The sequence below is a fragment of the Amblyomma americanum genome, chromosome 11 (genome assembly GCF_052857255.1).
Source record: "Amblyomma americanum isolate KBUSLIRL-KWMA chromosome 11, ASM5285725v1, whole genome shotgun sequence".
NCBI lineage: Eukaryota > Metazoa > Arthropoda > Arachnida > Ixodida > Ixodidae > Amblyomma > Amblyomma americanum.
In genome coordinates this window covers 56,857,405-56,884,226 of record NC_135507.1, presented here as the reverse complement: position 1 = coordinate 56,884,226, position 26,822 = coordinate 56,857,405, and the positions used below count along the sequence as shown (strand labels likewise).

The window sequence follows — 26,822 nt, the reverse complement described above, 5'->3', positions numbered from 1 at the left end:
GCCACGAGTATCATGCAATACCGTAACACTACACAACACGAAGCGAAGAACCCAGCCACGTAATGTTTGCATAGACAGCAGCCATGAAGCCAGAGTACTTGTCCCATACCAATGCTACGTCAATGAAGCGCAAGTGTTTCAAGCGGGAAACTTGGTACGAATTTTATTGAACACACTGCAAAATATATCCAAAAGAATCTGTTTGTCCAAATCACCAGAAGTGCACAAAAGTAATTTCAAGCTAGGCAACTGCTACATATGTATGATATCCCAAATAAGAAAATAGCCTTATGCAAGAAGCACTTCACTGACATGAAGCCGAACATATCGATACCATTTAAACAACCTTCAATGCTTTGACTGAGAAAGTGGAAGCTACACACCTGACCTCCCATGTTACACACCCCATCCGATATAACACAAACTCGGTTAACTGCCAAGCTTGTTGAAACATCGGAGAAATATGAAACGTTACGGTATACATCGTTCAATGAAATAATGCACACCTTGTATAAATCACATAACTGCACTTTTGGCATATCCCAATTCCACTTAACACCCTTCTTTCTGAAGCAATTAGCATTTTTAGGTCCATTATAATTTAAGAATTTTAGTTCGTATACAATGCGTGCGACTCAGGTTGGTTGCTTAGTTTCTAATTTTTATAATTTATGCTCAGAAAAGGCCCCTAAGCCAAGAATTTAAAGATCCCTATGCTACATAGAGCTTCCATTGCCATATGCTGCGCCTACTGACATACTTAGCCCTTTTCAGGCATGAGCGTTGAAACCCGTATCGTAAACTATGATGTTAAGGTAAAAGATCGGGGAAATGTCATAAAATTCGACATGTAGAAACCTGGAAGCACTCGGGACGCTTTACTGAGCATACAATACTGAAATTACGCGACTATCCTAGCCAGACCAGTACTACTGTTTTTCATAAAGTGTTTGCAGTCGCAATTCAAATCAAAATGTCTAAAGACAACATAAATCTATGCCGGATAATAATTCCATGCCCAGATGCTACATGGAAAAAACTTCAATTTCAGATCCTTACACTGCTTGGTGTAGCACAATTCTTCCGTTTTGAAGACCTAGCTTCCCCTGCCCTCTGCCTATTTACTCTCACACAAGAAGTTAACCCCTCTTGAGCGCATGAGTGTTACAAATGGTCCCTTCAACTATGAGACCCAGCAAAGCAGCAAGCAGAGGAATAGGGTTGGCCATCAACTTCTCATGTAGGAACCTCGCAGGCTTCAGGAGGCTTTTTACCAAATGGTAACGGCACAACTTCCCCAACCAAATCAGTTTCAGTGAAGTTTTTGTGACAACATTTACAAACTATAAGTTTCAATACAAATATAAAGGAAACCATCATGTAAACACAAGAGGACAAAAAAAAATTGCTTCAACAACTTTTAAAACCAGACCATAGAACAACATTTACGAACAAAAAGTTTCAGTACAAAATCAAAGCAAACCAACTTATCAAGAAACACAAAAACAAAAAGCTTCTTGCACAACTTTTGAAAGCAAACCAACCAACTGACAACATTTACACACAAAAACTTTCTATACAAATTCAAAGCAAACCAATATGTAATGACCACACAACAAACAAAAAGTTGCTTCAAGAACTTTTGAAAGTAAAGCAACTGACAGCATTTACAGGCAAAAATTCATGGTGGGTGAACAGTGCAACAGAGGCGGGACAAAGGCACAAAAGTACCAAGGCACAAAGGCCCTCCCTGCTTCTGCCGGCGCTTGGTTCATGAAAAGCCATGGCAACATGCGGTGGTCGATCACACACACCTGCTTAGCCCCTTTCCGTACTCCTTAGATGCTGTGCGCAGGAGTGCAGAAGAAAGCAGAGGGCACAAGCCTCCCTTCCCACCTTCCTCACACCAGCGAACGTCGGCAAACCCCGAACGCCAGCAGTTTAGAGGTAATACAGGGTAGAGGAGAGGCGCGGGTTGTCCTCCGCGTGCATCGATTGGCCGGCGAGGAAGGCCAGCTTGTGGGCGTACTGGCACGGGGCCGGCACGCGGATGGTGCCCGGCCAATTGAAGTACAGGTGGGTCAGTTTATAGGCCAGGCGCTCCATGTGGTCCGGCTTGAGGCCCGTCGTGTCGTAGATGACGTTGTAGAGGGTCGGGGCCGCGGTGCCTTGGCGCACGCTCTGCGACACCAGGAAGAAGTCGTACCGCTCGGGGCGCGTCACCTCGCTGTCGACCACTGTGCCCGGCAGCGGGTTGGTCATCACGTGCTCACAGCCCGGGAGGAAGAAACGCGTGGCGATGTGCTTGGTCACCACCACGAAGGCCAGCTTGTGCTGCACGCCCGGGAAGAGCGCTTGCAGTGAGGCCACGATCTGATTGATCTCCCACTCCTTCACCTGCGCCGCGCACACCCGAGACACGCTTCAGTCGCGCCCGCTGCCGCCACCAGCACCACCTGCCAGTGCATTGCTGCTGGCAGCAGAGGACATTGGAAGTTGCGAGAAAGTGACTGGACGATTGGTGGCTCAAAACCAGAGGGGTGGAATAAGGTTAATAGTGCAGAACTGAAAACGGAGAAATTTGAGACCAATTTATAACAGTTAAACAAGATTATGAGATCACTGCAGCACCCGCATTGGGGGAATTCATAAGCATTGACGCCTCTTCGCCGCTCTTTCCCACTCTTTGCCTAAATTAGATTCTATCATTGCACATTTTGATTTTATTAACTTGGTTCCACGCTTCGTTTCCAAATCTGGCGCCATGCTTCGCTCAGGCTTCACTTCCGGTTTTTTCAGATTTGGCGCCACGCATTAGCTCCGTCCACTTGCTGTGATTTCGAATTTTGCGCCACTTTTGCCCCGACCCCGCCCGCTTTCGGGACATTTTTGGCTCTAATAAATTACCCCACATGCACCTCATTATTTCCCCTGCGAGATTTTTTAATGCTGAACGTTGTCACGAAAAAGAAGGTCGCCCTTTTTCACGATAAGCTAAAAGTGGATAAAGATATGTTCGTCTGGGATGAATCCCAAAAAAAGCGGGTAAAGATAGCCTCCTCAAAACCTAGAACACCTCATGAGGACGAGGCATGACGTCACTCGGAACAATGTAAGCAGCTGCGCGTAGTGAACCTTAATGCACGAAGTTTAGTTAATAAAACAGCCAATCTTGAAATAACCTTATCACAGCATTATCCACACATTACCGTGATTACGGAGACGTGGCTTCACAGCGAAGTGAACGATGATGATGTTTTTTCTCCCGCCTACACGGTATTTCGAAAAGATAGAGAATATAAAGGTGGGGGCATAGCTATACTCATTAAGAAACAAATTGCGGCCGTCTTTCAGGACGAGGTACCAGAAATTGAATGCCTATGCGTAAAATTGTCTTGTTGGGGTCACAACTTCGTTTTATAAGCTCTGTATAGACCTCCCGATTCTGGACCTGACTGCTTAAATAAACTACAAAATCATGTCACAGCACGAAAATAGCAAAATTTTGTTGATGGGAGATTTCAACTTGCCTTGTGTGGATTGGGAACGCCTTGAGTGTTTTGGTGCTAACAGTAAGCATGCAAATAAAATGTTTAATATAATGCTAACCCACAACTTGATGCAAGAAGTTCATGAACCAACCCGTCAAGTTGGTTCCACGAAATCATTATTAGATCTGTTGTTCCTGCCTCGCAATCTTGTAAGGTTTACTGTCACTGTGTAGCAGGGGCTTTCTGATCACTGCCTAGTTAGTGCTTCCTTGCCTTTGGTACAACACACTAAAAACAAACAATCATCACTATGTTGTTTTAAAGATTATTCACGTGCTAACGACGCATCTGTAACTGAGCATCTAGAAACATGCTTTCTTGATTTCGATGATACTGATGTCTGCGCACTCTGGGACCGGTTAAAAAAAATTTGTTTTTATTGCATCGAAACTTTTGTGCCAAGCAAATATAAAAAAGAACGTTAGGAAACCCCATGAATGACACGTAGCATAATTCAACTCCGCCGAAAGGTAAAACGGCACAAGAAGAAGCACACACACCCTAAACAGATTAAACATTTGCTCGACAATCTAGCATGCGCCATACGTGATTCTAAAGATTATTTTTTTAACACATCACTTCAAAATTTCATAAAAAACGAGCCAAGTAAATTTTGGAATTACATCAGTGAGAAAAAGAAAACCGTGTCACAAGTTTCGGTGAACAACGCTATGGTATGTGATCAGATGGCTATTGCCCAGCATTTTAATGAGTACTTTCAAAGCGTATTTTCCGCTCCGAGCGCGTGTACCGCAAATAGCCGGGTGTATCATCTTTCTGAAGTGAAATTCATATCTTATTCAGGTGTCTTTTCTATGTTATTAAACTTAAAAACGAAAACGTCATGTGGTCCTGATAGTATTCCAAATGTATTCCTTCGTCGTTATGCTGAAACCCTGGCGAAATTCCTCGTGATCATATTTCGTGCTTCTTTGCTGACAAGAAAATTACCTGATGACTGGAAGACAGCCCGAATTGTCCCCGTTTACAAAAAAGGAAATCGTCTTTTGTTGCAAAACTATCGTCCCATATCATTGACTTCATCGTGCTGTAAGCTACTACAGCATATAGTTGCACACTGTGTGAATGAATTTCTAGAAAAACATTTGGTCATAAACGAATTACAACACAGGTTCAGAAGGGGTTTCTCGACAGTAACACAACTTATTACGGTAATTAACTCATTCGCATCCTGTATAGATAGTAAGAGCCAAATTGATGCAATTTTTTTAGATTTCAGCAAGGCATTCGACAAAGTTCCTCATGATAAAATATTTCTAAGTCTAATTCTAATTCTTAATTCTTTTGTGGCGTAGTTAAGTTGATGAATGAAGTCCGTGTATTCCATTACAATATTCACTTGCATTTTAACTATTGTACTCAGTAAGTAGGACAATGTATGTAGTCTGTTGCACATTTCATTTGTATTTGAATTATTGAAGTGCATATGAAGTCGCTGCTGCCAAAATGGTTCCCTGACCTAGTCAAGCTGTCCTCACAGCTTTTTGTCACGGAAGCCATCAACATTGTATCAATGTTGAAAATAAATTTTTTGATTTGATTTGATTTGATTTGATGATTCCCGAGATTTTCATAACTTGGATAACCGCATACTTAAAGGACCGCAGGCAGTTTGTTGAAGTTGGTGGACAATGTTCGGGCTCTCTTCCAGTTTCATCCGGTGTACCACAGGGAAGTGTCTTGGGCCCTCTGCTTTTTCTTTTATATATTAATGACATTGTTCAAGTAATTAACCCATCAGTGCATATTAGACTGTTCGCAGACGATTGTATATTATTCAAAGAAATTACTAATAGGGATGACCAGAATGTTTTGAACAATGCTGTGAACAATGTTTTGAAATGGTGCGACCAATGGGGCATGGTTCTCAATGCTGACAAAAGTGTGTATCTTCCGATAACAAGGAAAAACATACCACATAGTTACACATACAAATTAATTTCGTCCCCTTTTGAACAAGTATCTAACTACAAATACTTAGGCATAACTATAACTAGCAAATTAACGTGGAACTTGCATATCAATACCATTTGCTCTTTCGCATTTCGCAAATTGTGCTGCTTAAGACATAAACTGAAGAACGCGCCTCCTAACATCAAGCTAATTTGTTATTCTTCTATAATCAGACCAAAACTCAAATACGCATGCGTAGTGTGAGACCCGTATACTAAATCTAACATAGCCAATTTGGAACGAATACAGACAAAGGCTGTTAGATTCATCTTTAATAAATATGCAAAGACTGACTCCCCCGCCACTTTGATGGAAATTAACCAAATTGAACGATTTGAACTCCGAAGAAAAAAGTTCAGGTTAGAGTTTCTTGCGCTTTTATTAGAGAACAAATTGGTCTGGACCCCTCATTATACTTAAAGCCGTTATCTGCCAGACAAACTCGACATTACCACCCTAGTTTTCTAACCCCTATATTCGCCAAAACAGACACCTACAAGTTTTCATTTTTCCCACGAACTATAATAGAATGGAATCAAATAAATCAACCATTGCCCCATGTGGTCTAACCAATTAGCGCTATTTCTGTCTATTTTCCAGTGTTATTTCTTTCTTATTTCGCTCACTTGTACGCCCACTCTGCTTGAACTTAGTGTCCGCAGTATTTCATAAATAAAATAATAATAGCAAGATCATAATGACACGAAGCCGTGAAAAATGCCATGCAATTCTTACCCTTTAAAGGAAAAAACTGAGCCAGAGCCAACTGCGCATGCGCTACCCAGGGCTCCAGGTAGCAGCATATAGTAACCAGGAGTTTCACCAGGAGCTTTCATCCAGGCCCCAGTGGCAGCCATGTATGTGTAGATTTATGAAGCATGGTGGAATCCCGCGCGTAAGTCCAATCTGCTTACCGCCACTCGCTCGGGCTTCCAACATCCAATTTACATGTTTCACATCAGACAGCTTCCGTCATCTCATGTGGAAACCAACAAAAAACATTATGCTAAAACTTTCGATTGCCGCACTGTATTGCCGCGAGTCTGGTCCCGAGCAAGACGTGCATGCCTGTCACATACTTTCTAGCCATGATGACATCCTCATAGAAAATTGACCGCCCACGCAGATGCCATCTGGAAAGTTTCCAATATCTGCAACTTTTTTCATGCTATTCTGAACTCCCGGGAATCAATTCATTGCGCACGTACATGGCAGATGCTCAGAGCCCAACCTCTTGATTCCTAATCCTACTCTATTAGTCCGAAATCCAGCCTGCCTTGCTACAAAAAGTTACCGTTCTTGAAAAAATCTAAGTTTACTGTGGAATAAAAGCTTTCTGTAATCACTGCAACACATCGGCAAAACGTTAAGCGTGGTCCACTAGAGCACTTTCCTGCTTGATCACACTTCCAACACAGAGGCCGCATCATCTCCAGTGGACACGAAATGTGAAAACACCCGCGTAGTCTGAAATGTAAATGCAAGCTAAACTGCTTGTAAATATTAATTAGCCACCAGTGGTCTAAATTATCTCCGGGCCCTTCACTACACCATATCTCGCAGCTCTCATGCAGCTTTGTTACGCTCAGTGCCAAACGTTTTTAGGGGATTGAGTATAGATCTCGTTTGGTCGAAAAGCCGCCGTCGTATTCGGCCCCTAAAAAATTGGGGCTGCGAAAAACAAATCTTACCATGCCAAGCGTTTTCCGCACAATGTTCCGGATTGTCTCTTATGATTCAACGTTTCGCGCAGCATAAACGTACTAAGTTCGAGCCTAGCTCGCGGTAGGAATTCTATCCGGCGTTTTATAATCGGTACTGCGTAAAAAACCCTATCATGCCAATTTGCGGTTCTAGTGATCGACGATTAACTGGTGTGGGATAGGCGATGAGGAGTTCAATAAATAACTGAGTTTAATTGAAGAACTGGTATATTAAAGAAAAGAATAAAATGTAAGAAGTGGTGTTTAAATATGTGAACATTCTCAGAATTATAAGCCAATGCTTGATGATGCTAATTAACACAATTTAGGGTGTGTGACTGATCAATTATTTAACTGAAACAACTGAAAAAAAATGAAAAATGCGTTCAAAGGTGTTAAACTGCTGAGAATGGAAAGCCTAACCCACTCCGCTATCGCGTTATACCATTAATGCGAAGCTTAAGTGTCCTCTCCAATTTCTTTTAATGTGATAGCATTAAATGAACCATGAAGGCGAAAAACTCGCCAGCAAAGTCTACGTGAAGCATCCACCTTAAAGGGACTTCCCTCTCTCCACCCTCCACCTGTCAACTGTCCTGCAGGGGAGAGGAGAAAGACGGGGATCGATGGATGAGGAGCAGACCCCCGCTCAGAATATATAGCCTTCCAAAGAACGAAGTGTGCGAAATTGAGGCTTCCTGAATCCATTCCTTCTCGCACAGCTCAGGAAGAACCACATGGTTCTCAAAGGCTGCGTTTGAAACGGCCACCTTCCAATGCAGAGCTATCCCTTACAAAATTTTTCTTAGACAGTCAATAGACTGACCCTTTACTTCTGTCTATAATGTCTATAGACTGTTTATGAACAAATGATATAGACTGTTCACAGACTTTTGCTATAATGTCTATAGACTGCTAATGGACAAATGCTAGAGAAAAGTCGGTAGGCAATACTAATCCTTTAGGTAGTCTATACACATTCTAAAATTTTATGGCCATACACTTTTTGATGACTTTTGTCTTCAGACAGACTATAGACTATGAATAGACAAAAAGAAATATCTATATGAAGGCAATAGAGACTATAACAAGTTTATAGGCTATCATAGACAATTTTGTAAAGGCCTGATATCGCATAACCACTCCCGCACTGCGCAGGTAGTGGTAAGAGGACTCGCCGCAATCTCAGATTTTGCATAGAAAACAACTGTAGTAGACTGGGTAGTGGGAGACAATGGACTCAGAACTGGAATAGAAATATAATTAGAATAAAATGAAAAATGAAATAGACTGGTGAGGCAAAGAAGAATGCTGTCATATTTCTTCTGCATCGATCCAACTCATCGCTCTAAAATGTTTTTTTCTTCCCTGCTACGAAACACGCTATAGCAAAAATGTTTATCAATAACTTGCAGTTTGACGGGGCCAAAATGACGAAGTCTGTCTCGCCATGACGTTTTAGCAACCGCAAAATGTTTGCCGAGATGCAATGAATCCTCGAGCTCATGTATTTATTACCAGTTCTGACGAACGCCACAAAACAGGTCAATCATGTTATTATCTAGAAAGATGGTTAGACATATTCTTTCTGCGACCTTCAAAGGCCGGTCCAGACGGGAGAGATAAGATGATGAGACGCCTGCACCATCCTAGCTACGAAGTTTTCGAAGCCATATTGTGCCATATACCAGGCCATAATCACGTCTTCGAAATTCGATTTTCTAGAAGCCGCAAAGAGAATGTGGGTGTGCTTCTTGACCAGCAAATGTTGGAAACTCTTAATAACTGACATCCCCTGCAGAGAACTTCTGCACACAGTAATAGATTCTCGATGTATTTCTACTGAAAGTCGACAGAAACTCTTGGAATTTTTTTAGGGGAGGGCATTAGCATCGGCCAGCCACTTATCTTACATTGAGACTATCTGAATAACCACAATAGTTATGTAGCAAGCGAAAACAATTTAACTAAGCAGCTTACCTGTAAACCTGATTCGCTTGTATTTGGAAGTTTATTGTTTACGGATTACATGGGTTTAACGGCACAAAGCTACTTAGGCTATGAGGCACGCCGTACTGAAGGGCTCTGGAAATTTTGGATGTTTGCCACCACTACAGTTACAGCGCAAAATGTCTGCACTACGAACCTGCAATACACTCTACATGCATCTACATTATTTCATTTTATTTACATAATACTGCAGAGCTTGAGTGGCCCAGGTAGGATGGGCAAAGACTAGAAAGAATCAGCATTCTTAAAGCCAAGAAATAACAATACAGGCCACAGTACAATTATTGGAGATAACATTTAAGCTCCACCTTAACGATATGGCGCGACAGCAAAAAAGGTTGATTCCTATATATACAGAAGGTCATTTTCTACATTCAGAGAACCATGGGACTCCTCATACCCCTCCTGGCGCAGTGGTTCAGCGGTTAAGCAATGAGAAACGTGCCTGCGCCCTTGTGCGCCCCAGGTTTCTCTTTATGAGCCACCAATGATTAACTGCCATCTGCGATAGTGCGTAGCTTGCTCCCTATCCGGTAGGCAGCTTGCGACGACGCCGCAAGGCCACGTGACCTAGATGGCCCACCTGCCTCCTGGGTTGCTCTGTGGGCGCCACCTGCCAAAATCATGCTCGTGACTTTACTTACGTTTGTCAAGGACGCGTCCATATGCAGTGAAGGTCAAATTACCACGTGACCTCGCTACATTACAGCAAAAGTGGGTGCGTAGCGCCTGAATACATACCTGTACTTTCGACTCGTTATATATGTGCTAGTAGAACGGCACCATTTGCATAAATTTTAGGGGCCACGAGCAAGATGCAGAATCTTCAAAGTGGTGCCAAATGACCTGACATGTTCCGAAGGACAAAACTGCTAATTGAGATGAAGCCCAAAATATGCGCCAGATTTGCACCGATGATCTTCCCGCCCCATACCGTACATTACGAGGATGTTCAGGCGGCCATTGCGGTCGAACCGCCTGTCGGAGGGGGTTCCGCTTGGTGTCAAACGATTCATCCTGTTGTGCTGCACACGTTTTAACGAGGAAATATACCGGATATAGCAAAGCTGGCTGTAAAATGCAATAGTAGTGCAAAATCCATGAGGTAGACGGCGCTGCTTGTGTCTTAGAAGGGATGTTTCCGAAGAAACATTCGCGAACATTCGTATTTACTCTTCTTCACGTTTGCTGATCAGCACACCGATGCAAATACGAAGCTCCCGTAGCTAACACCATGAAGTCGTACACTGGGGCAGCGTTGGCGGAGAATGTTTTCGCTCACAAGGCCAATGCCTGGTGTTCTGGGTAACAATGCCTCTGACGCTATCGCGTTAAAACTGCAGGTAAACAGAGTACCACCAGAAATGCTCACCTGGGGGATCTGTCCGTCGGACACCCCGTCACGGAAGAAGATGATGCGGTGGGGTGAAGCGCCGTCATTGCACTGCGAGTACTTGCTCAGCGCGTCACGCAGCAGCGAGGCAAGCGAGTAGCCCAGTCCTTCGTGGGTGTCGTGGAAGGAGACGCGCGAATACCACCGCGTCAGGCTCTTGTTTATGCTGGCCACGAAGGCGCCCGCCGAACGATGGGGTGAGCTCGAGTCGCGGTAGGTGTCGCAGCCGATCACCATGGTGCTGACCAGAGGGATCTCCAGGCACCAGGCCTCGCCGCCCAGCTTGCAGTTCAGCTGCACCGCAACCTTGGTGGCCACCGAGCGGATGTTCTTGCGGTTGCCGATGGTGCGGGCGAGGATCACCTGGGAAGTGTAGCGAAAACAATGAGGGCCATCGGCACCATTATGCACTGTACTGCTTTAGCCATGGCTTTGCTTTCTTCAGTCTACTTGCCCCATCTGTCCCAGTCTACTTGCCTCATCTGAACCCACAGCTCCTTGCTACGTTAACACTTACATACACGTCGACCAACTTTCACACCCAGACAGCCCTCGCATCGCTCTTGGCGTAACTGTTTACAGCGCAGCGAAAAGAGGCAACAGCTAATCTTGACAGTAATATAGATTACAGCACGACCAACTAGACAGTGATGCTCCTAGCCAGAGAATTGCTCGGTGCTCACCACGTCAAATGAAGTGATTATTCTCTTTATGCACAGCGTTCCCGCCAGTTATGACTAATTGGAGCCTCCATTTATACAAATGAAACTAACCGAAGAACTGAAATGAGGTAATTATAAATTCTTTGAGTCTTGAAAAGCAAATCACATCAACGCGCACCACACCTTCCCTCTTTTGCACACAAAGGGCGAATCGAACACTCATTCCAAGTGATTACAATTGCGTTTCAAGGAAGCTGGACTCGGCGCTCTATAATAATGATAATAATAACTCTTGTTGGTATCAAATACAATTTAAAGGAAGCCAGAGGTCTGCAGAAAAAGCTGTAATGAGGATAGCTTGTTGACGCCGCAGGCCCCCTGTACAATGGTCATCTTACAGAACCGCAAAAACAGACTCCGGAGAAGTCTTGAAAAGTAAATCCAGAGTTTTTACTGGAGCTCGCTACCCGCTTCGGGCGACAAAGAACAATAGCCTCGGCCGACCTGCGTGTGGAGGCCGAGGTCGACGCAGGCCTCCTTCTTGATCAGGTCGTAGCGGTCCTTCCGGTTGTTGGGAAGCACGATCAAAGCCAGCTGAATATTGCCCGCTCTGGCTAGCTGGCGCAGAGCTTCCACGAAGCCGCTGGGCCGGTCATCGTCCAGCAGCACCAGGCGTGGTTGGCTGATCTTGACGCCCATGGGCGGGCACACGGACATCAGGGTGCGCACGAACTCCGTCAGGTTGGCCTCCTCGCGCCGGTGGCAGAGGACGATCCACGACTCGACGGCGACGGCGACGTGCAGCGGCCGGTCGCGCGTCTCGCGCGAGAAGTCGGCCGTGGCCGCGCTGTAGCGGTACGCGTTGCTGCCCTGCATCACCTTCTCGGGCGGCAGCACGCGGGCGTCGATTCTGACGAGCGAGTCGTCGAACCGGATCCCCCAGCTGTCCATATCGTTGCGGATAGCGTCGTTGTTGTTGATGCGGTCCATGAACTCGAGCATGTTCCGCAGCCGTTTGGAAGGCTCCACGCGGGTGTGCTGAGCCAGGTCCCGCATCACAGACACGTTGGCGCGCATCTGCGAGGCAATTAAGGGCCCGTTAGACAGCAACTGTGGTTTGCGGTCTATGGCCGCCCCAAAGCAACTCAGGCTATAAGGGAAGCCGTAGTGGAGGGTATTCGGATAATTTCAACATCTTGGAGTTCTTTAACGCGCACTGACAATGCCCGGTACGGGAGCCTCTATAAATTCGCCTCCATCGAAATGCGACCGCTCCGGCAGGGATCGAGCCCGTGTCTTTCATGTCAGCAGGCGAGAACCATAACCACTCAGCCACCGCGGTGGCGGACAGCGATACTTATCTGGGTAGCTCCAATGGTTCAGAGTCCGCCAAAGATTTTCGGTCGGGTCCCAGAAGGCCCGTATACCCATTATATGCTAAACCACTTTTAAAAATGGCGCAAACTAGACTTTGTACGAGCACATGTGCCCTTAGCGACCACGATACAGCGCGGGGTCCGTAATCTTCAAGTTCTCACAAGCTGCATACATTCATGTAGGCATGGCTTAAACTGGGCACGCTTTATGGTTCTACAAGGAACGGTAAAAGATGCTGACGCCTTCCCATCCCCAAGCCCGTTGCTCCAAAAAAGTTTGTAGCGCATTCAAATCAATTCGAACACAAACCTTATGAAGAAGCACAAACCTCCATTTCTGCTTTCCAACCGTTCAATTTTAAATTCAGGTTTTTAGTACATACTATGTCCTATGCATTTTGTGGTACCAGTTTTGTAATGCAGTAAAACCTCGTCAAGCCAGTTCAAGGCATACTCGCATGAGCAAAACGTGCGCTTAGGAAGTTGCAGCACGAAATGCCCGCGTCCGCTTCCATTCAGCCTCATATCTTGATGCCCGCTTACGGCGTAGTGGCTTATCGCGAACGTTTCATTTAACGCGTACTAATCGCGTAAAAGGTGGAACGGATATCTCGTAGCACACCCACGAGTACGCCGCGCATCGTAACGAAGCAAGCTTCACGGATAATACGTTGATGCGGATACAGCGTAGCATGCTTGAAGCTGCTGACACGCTCGGAGAGCGATCACTTATGTTACCTAACAAAACACCTCTCCTTCGCCCACGGGGTGGGAGGAAAAGGAGCGAAGCTCGGAATGCTTACCACCGCCGAAGATAACGCCTGCGAAGTACTCGAAAATGTTTACACCGGAAAGGTACTCTAGAAACTGTCGCCTTTTGCATGCATAGAGACAGACAGTCCATTTGAGGCGTCACTATAGCGTTGTCCGATAGGGACACTGTTGTCTCTGTCACTGTCGAAACGCCATTTTGAAAAACTTAAGACGGGCTTCGCCTGTTCAACCAAAACGGCCGAGGCCTAGCGGTGAAATCAGCCGGCGTCTAGTGGGGAAATTTAGAGCCGACTGAAATACCCTGGAAGCTGCGCAAGTTTAGCCTCCAGGCATATAATAGAATAACGAATTTATGTGGTCATGCGCGAATAAAAATGAGAGAATTTTCACCTAAATTCTTTAAATGTGGGGAAGCAGAACTGCATAAACCCTAGCTAATGAAATGCAACCGCATGAAAAGACACGGCACGGCATGAGCTGTTGCTCACGTGATTCCGACCCTGACGGCTATAGCGCGCTGTGTGCGGGGATGGCGAAGCGCGCAGGCGACGCGTTATGGGTGAGAGTATTGGCCAAGCGGTGGCGCTAGGATTGTAAACGATGGCGGCACCGTCGACAGTGATTGCACAAAGCCACAAACAGCGCAAAACCTTGCTCCAGGATAACCAATCATAATAGTGTTTTCGAACTAAAACGGTACAGTACGGTACTTGGGGTTTAACGTCCCACAGCAACACAAGCCATGAGGGAGAGCGTTATAGAGGGCGCGAAGTAATTCACATCACCTGGTGTTCTAACGGCGTCCGTGTGTTCCGTCCTTGGTGCAATGACCCTATTATTGATGCAGTACTAAGTTCAATACCATAGTAATATGACGTAACATGAAACAATACGTCAGGTGTCGCCACGCAGCCGTCACGCCCGTGTTTCGGGATGGAACCAACCGGTGCGGACCGAAGTGAACCTGCATGTTCCGTGAACACCTTCGGAATACAGCCTCAAGTATCCACGCCACGAAGTAAAATGTAAATTGTAAATTGAGGGAGTTTAAGCTCCGCATTAATGTCGACCACTTGGTTTTCTTTAACGTCCGCTCACATCGCACAGTACCTGGGCACCTTCGGCGTTCCGCCCCCATCGAAGCGCGCAGCCATGAGCCGAGGTCTTAAGGCTCAGTAGCCGAGCGCTCTTACCACAGGGCCACCGCGGAGGGTGGCGTAGCATTGCATTCACAGCAGACGCGCTCTACTCTAAACAGGACGACTGGTACTTCAGTAGAGTAGACCGGCGCATTCGATAGATGACGTCACGAATGACGCAGTGGCCGATGGTAATGCACTGCGACAGCCATGTTCCCGTTGTCTCGAGCGCTCTCCTGCCTCAGGTGGCACTGATTCTATACACAGGTGGCACTTATTCTATATAAGCTGACTAAGCAGAGCTACCCTGACCAGCTTAACCACTTAATCGGTGAAAGCTGTTATTCCTTTCGTTTAGCTCTGCATTTGGCCCTGGAATCTCCTTTGTCAATCATAAGCGATAACCTATAGTCAAATATAAGACAAGAAAAAAGCGTTTTTCCCCCGTCACAGGACCGCCTTGCGACCACTGGCATCAGCCGGTGCTTCTCACGACCTTGTTAGCGTGACAATGCAAGGAGTCGCAAATGAAAAAGGGATAGTTTCCTCACTGCACTGTGGCGCCGCTCACTCTATTGTCATGAGAATCGGCCGATGCCGTTGGCTGGAAGGATGTCCTTTGACGGGGAGAAGCCGCTTCGTTCTTGAGGTGTATCCGACTGTAGCCGTGGTCATGAGAATAAGCGAATTCTTATCTAACGACCTATCACCTCCCACCTTCTCTACCATCCCTCTACTACTTGCCCAGCCCCTCTCCGCTTTATGCTGAAAGCTGGATTTCCCTATTTGCACACTGCAACCTGTCAACTGTGGCAAGCAGGTAACAAGTGAATTGAATTAAATTAAGCTCCTAAGGCTGACGCTGTTGTAGATCACGCGGTAGAATGCAGGGCTTTATGACCAAACTACATCTATATCAGCTGCCGCTTTAACAGCTGACGCTGAGAAAGAAAAAAACGAGTGACAAACAGCCATATAGGCATTGTTGGACTGGAGTTCCTGGCACTAGGGCTTGCTGATTAGAAGTGCCATGAGGTTTGCCAGATGACAAATTGACAAACGTTTCCGTTTGCCGCACATTAAAAGAGAACACAGCTGCAACTGTTACGGTGTTCAACTTAACACTCTTTCCCCTTACTGCACCGCGCCGTCACTGCAGAGCCCTATGCGTCTTGCCGCGGTACCTCATCCTCTACCACCACTCTGCGTTGTATTTTCAAGTTGTTTTTCCACGCTCGCCGAGCAGCGCATCAATGACCTGATCCCTCCCCGCCTCCTCCTTAAACCCCCGGCCAAGTCGCGAACGCAGGAGTTATACCCATTATAAACAGCGGCCGCCGTAGAAAAGGTCAAACAGCACTACATTCAAACCGACTGCCCACCTCGTCAGTGAGTCCCGTCAGGACACACAGCTCCGGCACCAGGTAGATGTTCTGCGTGCGGCCGGCGCGCAGGTCCTTTTCCTTGGGACGGACCACCAGCAGCGGCTGGCGCATGTCGCGGATGCGCCTCTCGTACTGGTCCTGCACATGGCATCGCCCAAGGACACACGAGGTCAGTCGTACCAGCAGCTATACTGCTAAGCACACCAACCCTCAAATACGCTGGGCTTTGCAACACAAGGATAACTGTTTGAGGAAACTGAATGAGCTGCATGCCAGATAGGTAGTGGTTTGTCACAGAAAGACGACATCAAAGGACAGAAAACGCGATTCAGTCAGAGGTGGCTGAGCCAGATGGAGAGACAAACATGGAAACATTCGGGTACCACTTCGGAATGGACCCTCCTGGCATAATATATTGGAAGAAGCTTCTGATGTGATGGCGACGACGTAACCAGTTAATTGACCACTTTGCCCAGAACCTATAACATGCCACTAGTAGCAACACGTACCCGGTAGTAGTCGGCGTACGTCTTGGACCCCTCCTTGGTTTCAAACGTGCAGGCCGGGTTCTCGTCCCAGTCAATGTCGTCCACCCTGTAGGTCTTGTTGTTGTAGGGCGTCATGACAATGCAGCCGGCCACCCGTTTCACGCACTCGTTCTTGTAGTTCGGGACGTGCTGGATCTGAGACATGAGGTCGAAGACGCTGTCGCGACGCAGCACCTTGTGCAGCGTGTCCGTGACCAACAGGACGCCCGCATCGTGCTAACCAATGGCCGTGACGAGCCCCTGCCACAGCTCGAGTGCGTGCTGCGGAATGCTCGCCACGGCGCGCTTGTCGAAGAAGTACCGGTTGATCTGCACAAAGTCCAGGCGCTCCAGGTTGCGGCGCATCTGCGTGTTGAAGAGGCGCAGCAGCTCCGGGTTGAACGGGGCCAGTTCCTGGACCCACTTGAAGCGGACGCAGATGATCTTGCCGTCGGTGCGCCGCTGCGGGAACACCTCGGTGATGTCCTGGTTCAGCCGCTTGGGCGACTTCAAGTCAGACATGCCATCGAACACGAGGCACTTGTCGAACATGTCCATGTAGTCCACGAGCAGGGCGCGCCGCATGCGACTAGACTCCACCGTCGGCGTGAACTCCACATGGTACTGGTGTATGCAGCACTGGGGCATGGAAAGCAGCCGGAAGTAGTTGGCAACAACCTTGATGGGGCTGCCCGAAGTGCCCCTCTTGTTGTCGATGTGCGCAGGTAGCGTCTCGACGACGGCGAACTCGTCGCGGCGACGCCGGGTTTCTTGGCGGCCGCAGTCGCCACTGTCGCCAGGTGTAACGGCCGGTGCGAACTGGAACTGCTGCAAGCAAACATAGAGAGAGGGAAGGAGACAGCTTTCCACACAAAGCCGCCGCTCACAATAAGGATATACTTAAATTTACACGAATGCGCAAAGTCTGCTCAAGAGCACAATTACGAAACCCTAACCCATGTCCTCTGTTCTTCCCTCCATTTTTCACCCGCCGCGGTGGCTGAGCGGTTAGGGCGCTCGATTATCGAGCAGGAGTACCCTGGTTCGATCCGTCGTCGGCGGTCGCGTTTCTGTGAACGCGAAACGCAAAAGGCGCCTCTGTGCTGTGCGATATCGGTGCAGGTTAAAGATACCGAGGTGGTAGAAATTATTCCGGAGATCTCCACATGGCACCTCTTTCTTCTTTCACTCCCTTTATCACTTCTCTTACAGCGCGGTTCGTGTGTGCGCCGAGATATGTGAGACAATTACTTCGTCATTTCCTTTCATCAAAAACCAGCTTTCCCTCTATTTTTCAGTATTTCTATTATTCGTCGTTACTTTTGTTAACTTTTACTATTTCGTTTTTGTAATTTGTTTTTTTGTTTTATTTCTCTTTTTATTTTAACGTTTTTGTTTTCTTTTATTTCATTGCAAATACGTTAATTGCTTGTAAACTGTTACTTACGTTTTTTTTATTAACCACACAACTTGTGAATGACAGTTCGTACTAAAAATTTCCGTACACAACTTCCGTCCACGGCACTCAGATAGGCTTACGCCTCAACTCATACTCCTCTTGAGGTGATCAACGAGGTGATCTTGAATACTGCAACAACCCGTACAACCGTTACATCAGATACGCGCTGGTGTAAAAACTCCTGCTCTTCTTCACTGCTGCAAATAGGTTCAAGCAATATAGCTGCCAACCACATCGAACTAAGGCTCTAAAACAATAAAAGTGCCTACAGTGTGGGCATCGCATATTAAAAAGCTCAGAAACACTTTCTCGCGATGCTGAACCTCTGAACCCAACCTTCACGAAGAAGAGTCGCAATCCTGCACACCGTGGTGCTAACACTTCGGAGGGGACCACCCCCTTTCAATACGAGGTGCTCTGTCCGACAGCGGAGACCGAGTTAGTATACAGGCGGTCTATGGTCACCGAATTCCTCTTCGATGAACGCTGGTCCGTACCCTTGCGACCGACATCCATTATGACGCGGAAAACCCACAAAACTCAACCTACCTCACTCCATAGCACTCCGGTCGGACCACACCTCAAGTGATCGCCTGCCCCATCCGCACCTGGACACAGATAGGAAGGGGCACCGACACTCGTCCTGCCTCATGCGGCAGCTTTGGTCCACAGTCATACGGCAACTTGGGCCAGACTATAACGATTTCCAGTGCAAATTACCTCACCGCATCCCCCTTCCCGATCACTCCGGACACCTGCGCCGCGGAGCAAGCGGACAGCAGCTGAGGTCTCACCATCCAATCCCACATTCATTCATTGAAAAGCTCACCTTGTTCTAGTGCGGGCTGCCCAAGTCAACACCTGCTCAGCCTAGTATCATCCTAGCCAGGCACCATCCTGACCTTCCCCCTGGCTTTGTACCACCCAAGTTAACTTCATCCAACAACCCTTCATCAAGTACTTGTCTCGAACAGCAATGAGCTGCCTTTAAGGAGTGTTTGGCATCATACGAACAACAAATCTCCTGCATAACGCAAAGCATAACCAGCCTGAAATCAATGGTCGCGAACATTCTCAAAGTCGTAAATCCTCTCGTCTCCCGCATTTTCAGGATACGATCTATATTTTTTCAGGACACAGGCAAGATTGAGATAGGGCGGCGATTGTTTATGTAATCACGCCGGCCTCCTTTATGTATAACTATGACTTTAGCTATCTTCATGCTATCAGAGAATTAAATCTTCCTTACCAAGCAACAACTCACACGGCTCGCTTCTGCCTAAACAATTTACACGAAGCTTCTCTCCATCTCCCCAGTCAACATCAGACTACATGACACCGGTCTCTTCTACCTCTTACCTGCCTTCCTGGCGTTCACCGGAACCGACAGATTGCATGATTACCCGGCGCCTTCCAAGGGACCCCTGGCTACTTCGTCATTTCAGCCTTTCCCCATTCGGTCTCTCTCTTCACGTTACCAATACCCACGCCTCATCTAACCTAGTATTTGCCCCCTCCCCCATCGCATGACATCAAGGCTGGACGAAGACAGGCGGCTCGTACGCGCGACACATCACACAACTCCGTGCAGCAACCAGATGGTGGCGTACAATGATGCGGTGGTCTCATATTCACAAGGACTGGGCACTGCAACGTACGCGATGTGTACAGCCCCACACGCTCTCGTGTCACATATACACCTCCAGCCCATACGGTGAATCTCCTAATGCTTCCACCCTGGAAACTATCCCAGCTGGGCACATCATAATCTCCTTATTCAGTCAATTACCCCAGCATCAGTATACACAATATAAACTGGCAACAAGGATATGCTACTCTTTCTTTCTCTTCGAAGCGCACAATCTCGGCGGGCCTATACGGCGACCTCAGTGAAGCCTTCCGTACCCCATACACGGTGACAGTGAGGTAGATTTCTGGCCATGCTTGGACCGCAGGAAAGGAGGTGATACTATGAACAGTATCGAAGTCTCTTCATTTTGCCCGCGAAAACAGACGGCAAAGGCGACACCTGCGCTCCACGGCCACCATCTTAGCGTAGAAACGCTCCGTTTCCAGTTGAAGCAGCAACTCGTCTTTAGATTAATGCACTAAGACGTTTAATGTATACGGGCGAACTTCGGCAAGTTGTCTTCTGTGTCACCACTGTGAAATGCCAGACTGAGGGCCAACTGGGGGGTTATCTTCATTTCATTATATAGAGTTAATGAATTTGAGAGCAACATGCATATGCGCATAGTTACAGAGTAACACTTAAGTTCTCGTGTAGCACTACGACGCGAATCCCAGGTAACGGGCCTTTAACAGATGATGTTATGAATTGAAATGCCCCCGGTTGCATATTCTTCCGCTCTCTCTATACTTTGCACATTCCCCGTTCACCCTCCCGTGCCTACTGTAGCAACTCTTCGGACGGTTTCCGTGGAAGCCATCTTTCAGGTGCGAATTACTACTACTACGACCCAAAACCCAGGGGTGCCGCCGCGGTGGCTCAGTGGTTATGGAGCTCGGCTGCTGACCGGAAAGACGCGGGTTGGATCCCGTCCACCGTGGTCGAATTTCCATGGAGGCGAAATTCTAGAGGTCCGTGTACTTTTCGATGTCAGTGCATGTTAAAGAACCCGAGGTGGTCAAACTTTCCGGAGCCCTTCACTACGCTCATAGCCTCAGTCGCTTTGGGATGCTAAACCCCATAGACCTAGGCCTAAAACATAGGCAACGGCCCTTTAACAGCTGTCGCTGTAAACAAGAGATAACTCACCGGCGGCAACACAGCTGAAGGCGCCATCGACGCCATCTGCTGGTGGTGCGCCCCGTGTCCGATGGCCACCCTGCCGATGGAGAACGACAGGCCCTCCACGCTGTCGAGGGCGGGCATCGACGGCGCCACCGAAGGCGCCGGCAAGGACACCGTCGCAGGCCTCAAAACACCAGGCGTCCTTGGCAAAGCCGCTGGCGGCGCCATGGCAGCAGGAAATTGAGGCACCGTAGGTGACGGCTGTGCTCCGGGCAATACGACCACGGCCCGTGCCCTGCCGCGCGAACGGCCGCGAGCGCGACCGAGGGGCGGAGGTGCTTGACCGCCGCTGTTTTTGTCCATCTGGCTCTACAACAAGCCGCTGATCTACAGCGATGCCCACTCGTTGCGGTGGTGTTGAAGACAAGACCCGTCAAGGGCGAGACGTCTTAGGTCTATGTGCTCGCCTCGTTGACTCGAAAGTGGGAATGGTGCGCAGCAGAAGCCCTGCGGCGACGAACAAAGACACGATCGTCACTTTCAAAATGCACGCAGGACAAAAGGAGCAAATATGGGGAGGCAACTGCATGGCACCTGTACACGAGCGCTGATGTTCAGAACACGTGTTTTTTTACCTTCAAGGGATAACACAATCTGCACCTCAGCCGCCGCGGCGGAACTGTGGTTATGGCGCTCGGCTAATGACGCAAATGACGCGGGTTCGATCCCGGCCGCGGTGGTCGAATTTTCATGCAGGCGAAATTCTAGAGGCCCATGTACTGGGCGATGTCATTATACGTTAAAGAACACCAAGTGGTCGAAATTTACGGAGCCCTCCATTACGGCGCCCCTCATAGCCTGAGTCGCTTTGGGACATTAAACCCCATAAATAAAACCAAACCAAAACAGCTTTACCTCAAAAGGCATGATATTCCGTTCGATGAAGTGAGACAGGACACAGCAGCAGAGAGACAACAGCAATGAAGCTTACTCACGTGACATCATGCTTCAAATGGTGACATTAACGGCTCAAGAGCGCTACCTGGGCGTCCAACCGGTTCGCTATAAGGCCCACCGAAATATGGCTTTCCGTGTGCGCCTCAGCTGATTTTAATTCAAAAGAATATTATTTAGGCACTACCTGCACGTTGCATTCAGGATAGTTTGCGTAGAGGTACAACGCATCCAAGGCGTTGGCTGCGGCGTTTAATTCCTTCCCTAACGAGCATACCTCAACTGCCACGTCACACACTAAGGTCCACAACAGCTTGGTACTACAGGAACGCTGCGCATCAATGGTCTGACAGTCGGCCCTCGCTCTATAATAAAGATTTTTGTTCCACCAGCCAAAACATATAAGCATCCAGGCAATCACTGAAATGCACTGCGAGGCTAATCGTTTCGGCGGATATCCTTCCTGCGAATTAATTACGACGGGATGGACTGCGCATTTACACGTGTCTAGTTCGACGGCTCCTCCTCGTTTCCACCAAGAGATGTTGCTCTGAACAGCGCACCGATAGCTCAAGTACGCGAGGGCGTTGCTGCGCAGATACTCCTTTTCGCCTCGCATGAAACACGCCCGGGATCCACGAGCGCTGCACGCAGCTCGCAGCTACGTAAAGCGTCCAAGAGGCGTTTCAAGCGCGTGGCAGCGTCTGACGAAAAAGCTGCCCGAACAGCAAAGCTCGGGGTGCACGCATTCGGTGACCACGTGACCGCGTAACGGAGTAGCGGGTAACTCGGCAGGAGAGCCGTCTTCGAGTGAAAGAACGCCAGCGACAGAGGATCGACCTCGTCTGTTTTAACGAGGTAGACGAATAAAGTTAACGTAGCATAGAAAATAAAAGCATTGGCCAAACAAATTTAACAAGGCAGCACAAATACATTGGAGCACGCTTAAGCTTCTCCTTTAAGAAAGGAACTCGACATTGTGTTGCAGATCTGCCAGGGAGTCCACGGAACGCCTTCGCCCGTCCAGCGCAACGCCTTGCTCATGAAACAAACGGCCCTGAGTCTCTAGCAGGCCTCTTAATAAAGCCCGTCCGCCGCCGAAAGATGTCCGAATGGGCTGCGGAGACGCTGCCCTTAATTGGGCATTGCGCGTCTCTGTTGCGATTTTAGGGGAAAGGAAAGGCGCAGTAACTACCTCACATATTAGTGGACACCTCAGCCACGCCGTCAGGGAAAGGCGGAAGTATGCAGTGAAAGACAAAGGATGTATTGGAGGTCTGCGTCCTCTCTTGCGTCGCATTCGTTCAACACAAGGGCACACGGACAACAGCTACATGACAGGCGCTCGGGCGGTGCGCGCACCACGACATTGCAATGGTTGGCACACGCACAAAACATGACGCACGCTGGTCCGGCCACCGCTGCCTGCCTGTCTGCAAAGACCGAAGAGGTCGCGATGTGTTGCACCCACTCTGCCACGCGCAGGGGCAGAACCGTCATGTTATCACCGGGCTCAGCGTTTGGACCAGTTGACGTCTGCAATGATTTCGTTTGCTGGTTCCTTAAATTGAAATCCACAACCACTATACGATGTCAGTCCACGTTATTAACTCCAGATCGGCGAAATTACCGAAGCCCTCTACTACGGCGTCTCTCATAGCCTGAATCACTTTGGAACGCCTAACTCCATCAACCCAAACTCATAACCCAACTAAAGCCCCTTGATAATTTGATCAAGGACCTTTAATCCCAACACGGCCATTATGCCAGCTATCATGCCTCAGTGCAAAATATTTGCATTTACTTCATCTCTTTAACATAGATGGCGCTGCGTTCAAACAGCTTACGTGAGTAAATTGAAATGCATTATAAAGCAGAACGCGATTTTTATGGGGTCCCGTTTAAAAATTTGCACACACATAATTATTCATGAGCGCATCAGTACACGTAGACACTTCACAAAGTCAGAGACCACAACGCATTCACTAAGTACAAATTCTATTCAGTTCGAATCAACGAGCCTTCTTAGCGCGTTTGCCCGTACTCACCTCGCAATCTGAGCCCTTGGCTCCATTCCCACTGTCTAAGCGATTTTTATGGCGAAAGCCTGTATAGGCTCATGACTCGCCAGCGGGGATGTAAGCAGAAACTTGTCACACTATATCTGTCAATCAAACTAAACACGTCAGCATATAAAACCGAATAAAAAGCAATAAAAACCTTAAAAATAAATGAAAAAATAAGGAATAAAAGGAAAATGACAAACATGGGTAATAGAAAGAAATAAAAAATAAACAAATTGAAATGACAAATAGAAAACAAAAATAACAGTAAAATTTTTTTACACATACAACGCCTACTGGAGTCGTGGAAAAAAACCCAAGTTTTGTTCTTTGCGTTCGCATTATCTGCGCGTAAGCAGAATTAAGTGCCCTCAGAAATTTTTATTTGTACATTCTCGTATTTCGTGTAACAACGCCAACGACCCACAACGCCGACTTTTCTCCGAAGCGAGCTCCTTAAAGCCATCGCGTTAAACTCCGAACGGAACGGCACAACCAGCCAAGGGCATGCAGCGTTCGAGGAGGATATAGCGCGCGCAGTACTCGAACGCAACAACGCCAAACGGCATCTGGATCCAGGGGTTTAGGCAACGCACAACGAAGCTTTCGGCCATAAAACAGTCAAGATCACACATTGCAAAAAAAGTACGTAGGGTACCGCACGAGTGCGCGGAAAACTCCACGAGTGCCGTCAGCCGAATACACCATAACAGTTTTATGCGTTACATTGAGAACGTTACCTGTGACAAAAGATGCGTTTCTTTTTTTAGATGCCTATACATATAACTAGTATACACTGCCGCACTTAAAGCACTTCGTGTGCTGGCGAGACAGGCAATCGGTAGTGGAGGGAGCGGTAAGCGGTTCCTTGAGCAGTCTTCCTGGTACTGCTGTTATTAGTAAGGCTGTTAAGCTGACAGCTTTCGCCGATTCGGAATTTCGATTAGTACTGCAGGGCATCTGGCGCTGCCCTAAAGTTGGCTAAGAGGAAGTACCTTGTAATAGTGCGCCTTTCAGCTGTCATCTACGCATCACGGACAGTGCGAACATTCGCATGCTTGGTGCCGAGTGCAATTCATATACGTAAACTGATTGTTGGGAAATGGAAATGGCGAAATATCTGTCAAGGAAGAAAGAAGTGCCTCCGCGCGGCGGGCCGGTGCCACTCCAAACATGGGTGTACGGGAAGACCTCACTACGCTCCATGGACACGGCAAGAAAAAAGGTCGTTGCCAGCCACGCTGCCAGCGTCATGGACCTTTTAGGCATGAACGTTTGTGTGCTGGAGTTGTGCGGGGACCCTGAATCCTGGGAGGCCGGAATCCCTTTCCACAATAATTTTTGTCTCCCTCTCTCGTAGTGGAGGTCTCCGGAATAATTTCCACCACCTGGGGATCTTTAACGTGTACTGACATTGCACAGCACACGGGCGCCTTTGCGTTTCGCCTCCATCGAAACGCGGCCACACCTTCTCCCTCCCACACCGCACACGGGACCTCATCACCATTCACCCCGTCCCCAAGAACATGCATCCCGAGCATCACGCGGCTCGTCGTGCTGCTCGGGCTGCAGCCCTACACAAACACTATGGCGCACAGCCGCAGAGCGTCTACGTCGACGCAGCCTCTTACACCTCCTCTTCCGCCTTTGCCCTGGCGGTAGTGTCCAATTCGTACACCCCTATTACGGCAGGCACTGTCATTGCCTCCACTCCTGCGGAACCGGAGGAGGCAGCCGTAGCCTTAGCTATCGCTACTACATCGGCGACCCACATTATCAGCGACTCAAAGACCGCGGTCCGTAACTTTGCGAAAGGCCGCATCTCCGAACCCGCTTTCCGGCTTCTAAGCCGGTCTCCCGCCCCTACCTGACCTATTCAGCTTCTCTGGGTCCCGGCCCACGCCGGCCACCCAGGTAACGAGGCGGCTCATTCTTTAGCTCGAGGTTTCGTCAGCCGAGCAGGAGCCGCCGACGCCTCGGGAGACGCTCGAGATCGAATAGTCGCGTATCACGAGATCACTCTACACTACCGTGAGCACCGGCTAACGTATCCCCCTCCGCACAAGTCTCTCAATAAATTGCAGCAGGTGACGTGGCGACAGCTACAATTCCGCACCTTCGTCACCCCTGCCCACTTAGCCCTGGTTCACCCGGGAATGTTCACGCCAGTACGCACCCTCTGCGGCGCTCCGTAAGCGGATTTTGTACACATTCTTTATTCTTGCTCTGAGCTCCTTCCACCAGCCGATTGGCAACTCAAAGACCTCGAGCGATGGAAGGCTGCGGTGTCCAGTTCTGACCCGGCTGCCCAACGGCAGCTAGTGGACTGGGCTTTGGAAGTCGTTGAGAAGCATCACCTTCCGGCCACGACACGCATCCAAGAGAAATCCCATAACTAGGATGTAACAATTAAGGCTTGCTCTACTTTATAAATTTTTTCACCACCACCACCGTGGTCGGGTTCGAACCCGGATACTCCTGATCAATAGCCGACAATTACAAGGGCCTTAATTGCGGGCAGCCCTAGTAGAGGCATGCGCAGGTTTTTCCCGACGTACACTGACTGCTCGCAGCGACTGTCTTTCCATCCGATTTCGGCCTGAAACTTTCCGCGCGTGCCAATGCTTGCATCACTTGGTCCTCTCAGGTTTTCTGCTTTGTCAAGATAATGCAGTATTCCTGGGAAAGTTTCCCCCACGACCATGACTTCTGCTCCAGTATCAACTTTCATTTTCACTTCATGGTCATTTATCTGTATCGTCACGAATAGCGCAGACGCCCTGTTTTGTTGCCGTGTCACTGTGCCGAGGAATTGGCCTCCGTTATCAGGTTCTATTACCCCGTCGAGTTTTCTTTCTCGGCTCTTAATGCGACAAGACTTTTCGAAATGCCCAAACTTCTGGCAGTAAAAGCATTTTTTGCTGTTTCGCTGGACAACTAGTTCCCGGGTGCGTTTAATCTGCTCAATAATTGCAACTTTTTGGAGAAGCGTGCTTCGGGCGACACGCAGCTGTAACATTTCCTTCTTCTTCTTCTCCTTCTTCTTCCTTCTCTTTTCTGTTTTCTTCCTCTTCTTCATCACTTCTGGCACGTATGC

The 26,822-nt window shown here is 48.1% G+C and overlaps 1 pseudogene; it reads right to left on the bottom strand.

Annotated features, from left to right (window-relative positions):
- Window positions 1–1,941: 1,941 nt before the first annotated feature.
- Window positions 1,942–20,936, bottom strand: LOC144109643 (piwi-like protein 1; annotated as a pseudogene).
- Between the last annotated feature and the right edge of the window lie 5,886 nt (window positions 20,937–26,822).